Source organism: Apium graveolens, chromosome 3, assembly GCF_009905375.1.
Source record: "Apium graveolens cultivar Ventura chromosome 3, ASM990537v1, whole genome shotgun sequence".
Classification (NCBI taxonomy): Eukaryota; Viridiplantae; Streptophyta; class Magnoliopsida; order Apiales; family Apiaceae; genus Apium; species Apium graveolens.
Genome location: NC_133649.1, coordinates 123,484,624 through 123,494,724, shown reverse-complemented (window position 1 = coordinate 123,494,724; position 10,101 = coordinate 123,484,624). Strand labels below are relative to the sequence as shown.

The 10,101-nt window shown below is 30.4% G+C and overlaps 1 long non-coding RNA gene across 10 annotated transcripts; it reads left to right on the top strand.

Annotated features, from left to right (window-relative positions):
• Positions 1-4,734: 4,734 nt before the first annotated feature.
• LOC141712723 (uncharacterized) lies at positions 4,735-8,221 on the top strand. Of its 10 annotated transcripts, none has more exons than XR_012571667.1 (7): positions 4,735-4,905; positions 5,034-5,206; positions 5,724-5,870; positions 6,022-6,821; positions 6,925-7,065; positions 7,816-7,857; positions 7,980-8,221. It is a non-coding gene; the product is annotated as an uncharacterized LOC141712723 (long non-coding RNA). The 10 variants fall into 10 exon arrangements; XR_012571669.1 differs by having other exon boundaries at positions 4,735-5,206; positions 6,022-6,209; positions 6,716-6,836; XR_012571668.1 differs by having other exon boundaries at positions 4,735-5,206; positions 6,022-6,209; positions 6,708-6,836.
• Positions 8,222-10,101: the final 1,880 nt, after the last annotated feature.

Below are 10,101 nucleotides of genomic sequence, written 5' to 3'. Positions count from 1 at the left end.
ATAGCTCAAGTTAACTTGATATCAGAAGATAAATCAAAGACACTCCTACCAGGATTCAGTAAAGCAAAACAGACTCAATCTTTGAAGACTGCTGCAAGTGGTTTTGAAGCAAGAGTAGTTACTGGAAAGGAAGTAAGAGATAAAACTGGATTGGGAAGTGCTGATGAAAGAAGAATACAGAACACTACCAATGATCCAACTTCCTTGAGTGAACCAGGTATTGGAGCAACTCCTGAGAGATTGAATCAACTGGAATATGTACAAATGGTTTACCATACCTACTTGAAAGAACACATCTTGTTGTACTTCATGACAGATGGTAGGGTTTATCATATAAGGCAAAATGCCATTCCATTGAAGTATTTTGAAGAACTGGAGCATGTACTATTCTTACTTCAAGTGAATGACAGATTAACAGAAAGTGCTGCAAACTATTTGAAGGATCAGATTCAGAGACAGAAAAGGCTTTATTTTGTTAAGTCTGACAGCACATATCTTCCAAAGTACAGAGATCACAAGGGTGATATAGTTGAAATGAAGCCCAACACTGCTAAGATTATAACTACCTTTCTGGGTTACAAGGCTGTGGAATTCAATCTTGAGTCTGATAGAGCATATTTGATCAGACTGGATCAGGATATAAGAAAAGCTAACATTAATGATCTCAGGGCTGCAATCTTTCAAATTGGTGAAGATACTGCAGAGCTTAAAGATGCTAAAAGGAGGATGATTGATGAACTTAGATATGTTGAGAAATGTTTGTTGAAGAACTATCTCAGAACAACTCCTGACATCAGAGAGATCAGAAGATGAAGCCAAGTCAAGATCTACAACTGATTAAATTCTTATATTTGTACAGACTGAAGCTGTTATCAGAAGTTAAAGATTGGTAAAGCTTTAAGGACTGTAAGTTGTAGTTATCTAGTCTAATTCTCATGCATTTGTACTTAATGTTTTTGACATCATCAAATATCTGTTAAACTTGTATATTATGCTAATTTACAAGTTGGGGGAGATTGTTAGATATATTTGATAATGTTATGGCTAATATGATTTATGTTTAGTTTTCAGATCTTACTTAAACAGGATAAATTAGTACTTACTGGAAGTCAGGACTTAAGGATATCAGTACTTATATTATCAGGAGATAATTATCAGAAGATGGATATCAAAACTTAAGTACTGAAGGACGATCAGATAAGGACAACAGCTGATTAAAGGAAAGAAGATCGAGACAAACATAAGAAGAGATATGCATGAAGAAGGAATTCTATGAAGAATAGAATACTTGAAAGAAAAGATATCTGATTGATATATTTTAGGAAGCAGAATTATATTTCATATCAACTTGAGTTATTAAAGTTCGATTTGATTGTACTTTACACTGTATTCACCCCCTCTACAGTGTGTGTGTGACCTAACAGAGGTGGCTGGGAATCGAACCTTAGTTCTCCCGCCAGCCTAAGCTCTGATACCATGTTGAGTAACCAGCTCATCTAAAATCTTAAGGTATTAGAGGAAGGCCTCAATAGGATCATATATTTAACACTCCCCTTCACTCGAAAGCATATTTATGGGTCGAAGAGTGGAACACCGACACCCATCTTTGGGGTATTAATTGCCTTTAATGTCCACAATAAATTGTGAGAATATTGGGGGTGGCTGGGAATCGAACCTTAGTTCTCCCGCCAGCCTAAGCTCTGATATCATGTCAAGGAACCAGTTACTCTAAAACCTCAAGGTGTTAGAGAATGACCCTTTTCAGGATCTTATATTATTATAACAGTAAATCTCTCGATAAAAAATACTAAAGCTGGAAGCTTACTTCCAGGTTATTGTAGTAACTTTGTAAAATGAACATAACTTTAATTTTAATACAATTTTTTGTTTACAATGCCGTTGAGTTGAAAAGATTTAACCCCCGTATACCAAAGAGCAAATTAATTAGATTCATGCAATATTGTAGAATTCTAGGACCTGTCCACCTATAATTTACTCAATATAGCACAAACTTGGTGAGAAACTCAACAAAATCTGACTTATGATTCATCGATGATCACGTGAATGCAAAAATTTAATGAAATCCTAAACTTATGATCAAAAATTACTTAGGAATAACAATAATTATCTGGCCTTAACAAGTGATATATATATAAATTCAATATTAAAGACTTAAAGTAATAGAATCACCCGGGCATAAGTATATATAAATTTTACTGACCGCCCGAGTCAAAGGTACTTATCTAGATTTAAAAAATTAGAGCACAAACTGAATTAAAAAAATGTTTAATTCTTCGACAGTTTATATTTCGAGACTTCGCACCAGGAGATTAGAAATTAGTAAACAGAGTACTTAGACAATTTTGTGACTCACTGATGAACTCTGATTAAACCTAAGTAAAGTAAAGTATAAATTTTTAATAAATTAAAATAAATTGAGCTGTTTGAGATTTGAAACTAAGAGTTTAACCATAAAATCTCTCACGTAAATTAACTTGTGAAAAATATTACAAAAAAATATAAAATATAAAAGATCTATCTTCACTTCTATATGTCTAAAATATATAAGTATATAAGTTTAGAGTATCGATTTCTAGATCAGTAGAAAGAAAAGTGGGAGTAAATTAAATAAACTACAAATATCTATATCACTACAACAAAATTGGCTATTTACGACGGTTAACTTACGACGGAAAAAAGTGTGCGCCTCACTTACGTCGAAAAAAAGTGTGCGCCCAACTTAATAAAATTGTGCACGGCACGGTTAAATAAAAATAAAAAACATTTGAAGTTACGACGATTTGAACATTTCGACGTAAGTTAATTATTTTTCTTAAAATTTTAACTTGAAATTAAATAAAAAAATATTTTGCCCAAATTTACGACGAAATATTTATAATGGAAAAGATTGGATCGTCCAATTTACGACGGAAATTAGAATTCGTCGTAGGTTATCAAAGAGGGAAATTCAACTTTTTCCCTAAAATTTTGGCGGTAAATTTGTCTTTTCTCAAATTCATGGAAACCATTAATTTATGACGGATTCCGTCGTAAATTAGTACATAATTTTGATATTTTCAATTTTAAAAAAATATTATTTCATGATCTAACCATATTAATATCACCATTTATTTATTTGGATGACATTTTAGAAATTTCAAAAAAAAATAATTAGTTTGATAAAGTTATTTTATATGAAACATTGGTTATATATATATATATTGTTATCCATACGGTTGGATCGGTGAAAAATATTTTTAAAATAATCGAAACACAAATTCTGAACTAAACACTCGTTAGCTGTACTAGTCGATTGATACTTGACTGTCAAAGTAACAAATCAAATAAAATTATTTTAATATTGAATATTAAAATCCATATGGTTGGATTGTTGTATATCACTATTATATATATCTATTAAAATCCATATGGTTGGATTGTTGAAAAATATTTTTTAAATAATCGAAATACCAATTCAGGATTAAACACTAGTTAGTTGTACAAGTCAAACTCATGCTTGACTGTAAATATGACAAATCAAATAAAATTATTTTGATATTAAATTTTGGTTATATCACTAATATATATATCTATTGAGATCCATACGGTTGAATTGTTGAAAAATATTTTTAAAATAATCGAAACACCAATTCAAAACTAAACACTAGTTAACTGTACTAGTCAAACTCATGCTTGACTGTTAAAATGGCAAACCAAATAAAATTATTTTGATATGAAATTTTGGTTATATCACTAATCAATATATCTATTTACATTCATACGTTTGGATCGTTGAAAACTATTTTTAAAATAATCGAAACACCAGTTCAGAATTAAACACTAGTTAGCTGTACTAGTCAAACTCATGCTTGAATGTTAAAATGACAAACCAAATAAAATTATTTTGATATGAAATTTTGATTATATCATTAATATATATATATATATTGAGATCCATACGGTTGGATTGTTGAAATATATTTTTAAAATAATCGAAACACCAATTCAGAATTGAACACTAGTTAACTGTATTAGTCAAACTCATGTTTGACTGTTAAAATGGCAAACCAAATAAAATTAGTTTGATATGAAATTTTGGTTATATCACTAATATATATATATATATATATATATATATATATCTATTGAGATCCATACTGTTAGATTGTTGAATTTTTTTAAAAAAAATCGAAACATCAACATGGGACTAAATACGGGTAAGTAGTACTTGTTAAATCATTGGTTGACTGTTAAAATAGCAAACCAAATAAATTTATTTTTTTTGAAAATTTTGTCATACCACTAATATATACAGGTCTTCACATCGGTACGGTTGAATCATTTATAAATATTTTTTAAAAAATAGAACATCAACATGGAACTAAACACTAGTCAAATCACTTAAATATATACATCTTTTGTTTTTCGAGGATCTAATCGTATAGATGTCAATATTTTATTTTTTTAAGTAATATTTTGTTTTACTAAATTAATATTATGTTGAATTTTTAATGTAAAAGAAAAAAATTAAGTATTACTTTGAGTCTTAAATAAATAAATAATGTAAAAGTGATAAATATATTTTTAAATAAATAAAATCTTATAGATAAATGAGTTAGCTATTTAAATATTATTTTAGATATTTTGTTTAATATATATATAGAATTTTTAAAATATTATAAAATACAGGTAAATTTATATCGCGCTCATTATTTCATTTTTTCACCAGCCGCTATTATTTTTTCACTTAACCCTATTTTTTATTAACCCTTCTTTGTCTCTCTCGCTCTTCCAACCCCCTCCCTCTCCCTCTCTCTAGTCTCTCCTGACTCTTATCCTCTCCCTCTCGTTACTTTAATAGTTAGGGAGTCATCAAATTAATTGATTTCAGCTTGTCTGGACACGGTTGTGTGTTAAATTTGAAAGTTTTAATTAATGTTTCTTCAAATTGGGGTTCTAGATTTCAATTAGGGTTCAAATTGAAGTTTCTCTACTTAAACTCGACTTATTATGTTCTCTCTCTTTCGTTTCAGGTCCTCTTCAGTTGATTTTCAGGAAAGTGGAGGAGGGGGATTGTCTCCTGGGAAGTTGAGGAGTATGTTGATGGGAGTTGAGAAGTTGAGAAAACAAGGAGGGCCTCAAGAAGATGAAGAAATGGATTCTAGTTTTGACTTGAGATCTCAAGATTTTGAGATCCATGACAATGGTATTTTACACACACAAGTACACACACAAAATATTTTTTGTTTTTGTGATTTCTGGATTTTTAACTTTGTGAAATAATGTATTTAAGTGTTTTTGTCTGATTTATATGGCTTAATATAAGTGGAAAGTGTGTTAGTGTTAATGAGATTTTTGTTTCTTTGGTTGGCTGTTGGGAGAAAGCTGAAAGAAAGTTGAGACAATGTTAGTTAGTTTGACCGAGGAGAGCTAGAAAATGCAAATAAAATTAATAAAAATGAAGTGAAGTTATTTTCAAGTTTGGGATTTATGAACAAAATAGAGTTACTTTTTTGTGTTTAGGGAGCTAGGTACCTGAAGTTGGGTATTTTATTTTACGATGTTTGATTGTGTTCTTGAGAAATATTGGGTAATTTATAGATTCTAATCTATAAATTTACAAGTGTTGGTTATATGTACACTTGTTTGTCTTTTGTGTCTTTTGGTTATATTGGTATTGGGTTCTTCATTATCAATTTTTTAGGTTGAATTTTAAATTGTAGATTATACACAAGTATGCAGCGACCACTTAATGGTGCATGTTGTCCTGGGCTATCTCTTGCCATTGGTGGAAGTACACGAGGTGAACCATTTGCAATGCTCAAGGTGCAATTACCCAGAGAAAACCATCCATTGCTGCCATCATTAAGGTTGTTGTGTGTAATTACATTTACCCCTTAATTTGGATTCTGCAATACAAATACAGAGTTTTGCAATAGATTAAACTTTGTGCGCTAAAATCGCTATGTGATTGAGCAATTCCTAATTCCCTAACTTTAACTACCTCTATAACTGGTGCAGGTAACGGAGGGTTCTTTTCTGCATGCTTCAAAGATAAACGGTTGAGCTAGAATATCAGTGCCTGAAGGTGGACCTTCTAGATATACAACTACCTTGGATGGGTTGCTATTAATAAGAAATTTACCCTGCAGCTGTGCCCAATCTTTATCTCTTGCCTGCATACTTTAGGAAGAAAAAATATAAAGCAGGTTATTAAGTAATTTTTTAGAGATGCAAAGGGAAGTTACTGCAGAGCTACTTCGTATGAATGAAGAAAGAATAACATCTGATGAAATGATGAAGAAACCTATTAAACAATGTAACTTAAATGTTGTGCATGTCTAAATAAGTCAGTATTGCAACTACCATTTCGTGCAAAATCAATCATATTATTGGTAACATCGTTAGCTCACTTTATCCCCTTAGCTTCTAATGACAACGCAATAGGATTGTCCTTAATCCCATTTACATTCTCACATCAGGATCATTGACTACATGTTTTCTGAAGTTGACAAACACAGGGACTGGTGATCTTATAAGAGTACAAAATAACTGCTCTTAGAGCCTCTATGGTCACTTTTTTAACCTTATAAAATACCTGATAAACTTTTCTTTTTAATCATAATTTCAGGTATCTATTTTAAACATGTTATATTGGTATTTTATTTTAGTTAAAATACTGTATACAATGTTGTCAACATGTGTAGTTTGGCAGATCTCATTCATGGTGGATCGGGACAGGAGGGGATGAACCCCTTGTTCAGCAATGTCAATTATTTGCATCTGCTCGAGCAATTAATTTTTTAACCAGGAAATCAGAGGTTTGGAAAGAAAAGGTCTATTTTACTTTGAATCTGTTATGCAATGCTGTACTTTTAGTTTTTATGATATACTAATGTTTTTTTTGTTGTCGTCTTTGAACAGATAAAAAGATAATATCTTTTTCTTATAGTAAAGGAATCCGTAATGGATCAACCATCAAAATTAGAAGTTAGAAGGCGCATATCTTTTTTATCTGTTTCTTTATTTGTGACACCTAAAGTTCCGGATCTTCTATCTTTTTTGGTGAGTTTTTTTTTACGTTCATTTTTCCATTTCAATATTTTTTATATTTTTAATTTATTGCTTCATTTGCATCTTGCTCATATTATTAGTTGTTCGTGGTTAAAAAATAGCAATTGACTCATTTCTATTTATCATCATATAGATCATGTTGGTGACAAGTTTTCTATAGAATGCTTGTAAGAAAGTTAAGTAGACTCTCAGGTGAAAGTATAATATTAGGCAGCCGTTAACTTATGAACATAAAATTACTAATTTTTGTGGATGAGTCTATATATGTATGGTTCTATTTTGTGGATGATTTGAGATTCTAAATAGCTTATGTTATTCCAGAAGGAAAGTGGTCTCTTACTTTTTGTTGTTAATGGTAGATGCCTAATCCTAAAATTCCAGAAAGTGTAAAAAGAGTACCAATGACAAGGAGCTAAAAGAGCACTAGTGACAAGATTAAGTACGACTTCATGATCCAAAAATAACATTGCTGCTCCGTGAACAAAAAAACATTTGTATGATGATTATATTTAGTGCTTAGATGATAAAATGGTTCACTTTGGGATGATAAAATTTGTAGTAGTATCAAGTGCTGGTCTCATTAGCTAGGCTTAGCTTGCAGAGATTTTATTAAGTGTGAAAGTACTGGGAGCTATAGGCATTATTAATTGTATGATCAGTTCTAATCTTCTATCATTTCAATCATTCACATATTGTAATAAATAAAGAGCCAAATTCTGTTTTACTGTTTTGTATTGGCAGGAACGTCATCTTTGAGATGTCAACAAACAGCTGAAAATTAAGGTTTCTTTTAAATTGTCTTTGGTACTCAATATCCCTATGAATTTAACATGTGTAGACCTGTGGTAGTGTATTTGCTATTTTTAGTGACAAGAAGTAACTATTTTATCTTTTGAAAAATGCAGCAAGAGTCAGGAGGACAAGAGTATAGGGGTGCTCCTGCATTTGGATTTTGAAATTGAAATAATTATGTAACTTTAGATACTTAGGCATCATGTAACATGGATCACTAAAGATCCTTGTTTTATCATTTGGGAGTATTTCACTTACCACTTTGAACTTGTATTTGCTACTGGGTTTGATGTAATAAAACCAGAAATGCATACGTTGTTGGAATTATGCTTAGGACAAATGTCTTTGGTTTAGAGTTTGTGATTACATTAGACTTTGACGGGTTTAGAATTTAAATTGGAAGCCGAAAATGGCTAGAAACTGAAAAATCAGAATTTGGCTATTCCGGAAATACAAACTTACGACGGTTGTTCATCACATATTCCGTCGTAAGTTGGCCCCAGTTCCTAACATACAGATTGTCGGCAGTTACAAATTTACGACGTAAATATGTGTCGTACATTTATGTTATATTTTATCAAGGTGGGACCCACAAGAAAATATCCGACAATTCCTCCGTCATAAGTAGCTAACATACGACGATATTTTCCACCGTAAGTTTATAACATACAATGATATTTTCCGTCGTAAGTAGATTTTTTATTTTATTGAGTATATTGGCCCCTTCTTCCTAACTTGCGATGCAATTTTGTCTTGTGACGAAAAAATGAACTTACTACTCGACCAAAAATGATGATTTTTTTCCATCGTAAATGGTTCAGTTACGATGATTTCAGTTAAAAAAAACCGTCGTAAATGACCAGATTTGTTGTAATGATATGCCAAACAACATATCATTACCTATAAACTAATTAGAGACTAATCCTCAAAATTTTTTGACAAACAAACAATGGCATAGAATAGAAAAGGCACAAAGTCTAAGTCACCGATTGATATTAGTAATGTAAAGGTAAAGTGAATAAGAACCCCCTTATTTCTAGTTACCATGTAAAGTAAATATAACACAAAAGTAAGTACTTACGGAAGGAATATCGGTCCTTATTAATGAATTAAAAGAGATCGAATGAATCATTAATCTGTAACCAAATAATCTAGTAAATTGAAAATATGAACGGAAGAAAATTTACATTTTTAAAGATTACTCAGAAATAATAGTATGTGGCAAAAAAAGACTACCATGTACTGATTTCCTATAAAAGGACACCTTATATATTACACTAATTATTTAAAAGGAAACTAACCCAAATTCTCAAATACCACACTCCTTATATTGTTACAATTATTAAAAATATTAAATCAGGGAGCGCATTTCGGATGCAACACGGTTATATGGTGGACTTGGAGATGGTGCAACCGCTACATATTTGACAACAGAGACTCGATTTCAATCAACATTATTGGCTTTCTTAAAGCTCATTTGGAGGACGTATGAAGAGCGCTCAATAAAGACAACATAATTAGTAGAAATAATCAAGACATGAAAAATTTAAAGAAATTTCTGAAATATTAAATAGAAAAATTGTTAATTGCCTCATATAATCTTAATTTTTTTAACTCAAATTACCATTTTATTATTCTCCTAAATTTTTTCTACCATATTAATAAACTTTCCTTTTAACTCGAATTAGCATCTTATTATTCTCCTAAAGTTTCTATAAAGTTTTCTATTAATTCATATTACCATCTTATTTTTATATTATCCTAAAATTTCTTTTATGAACTTCCTTCCTAAATTTTTTGTTCAAAACTTTCTCTTAACAAAAATTTTCCATCTTATTATTCTCTTACTTGTTTTCTTCTAGACTTTCCTCTCAACTCAAATCACCATCTTATTAGAACATCTCTAATAAAAATTTACTTAACCCATTTGTATTTACTATATTTGCCGAACATGTAACAACCTGGAGTGAAATTACACATCAACTATTATTATATAAATACTCATTACATTTATAATAACTTCAAATAATAAAAACATAATATTATTAAAATATAACCAATTATTAACTACACCGAAGTAGATTACATTATAGCTAGATTGAAAAAATGTTACAATCATTATTTTATATAAATTTTAGGTAACCAATTTACCTAACACCACTAAAGATGCTCGTATTCTCCTAAAGTTTCTCTATCATATTAATTAATATGAACTTTTCTATTAACTCAAATTAC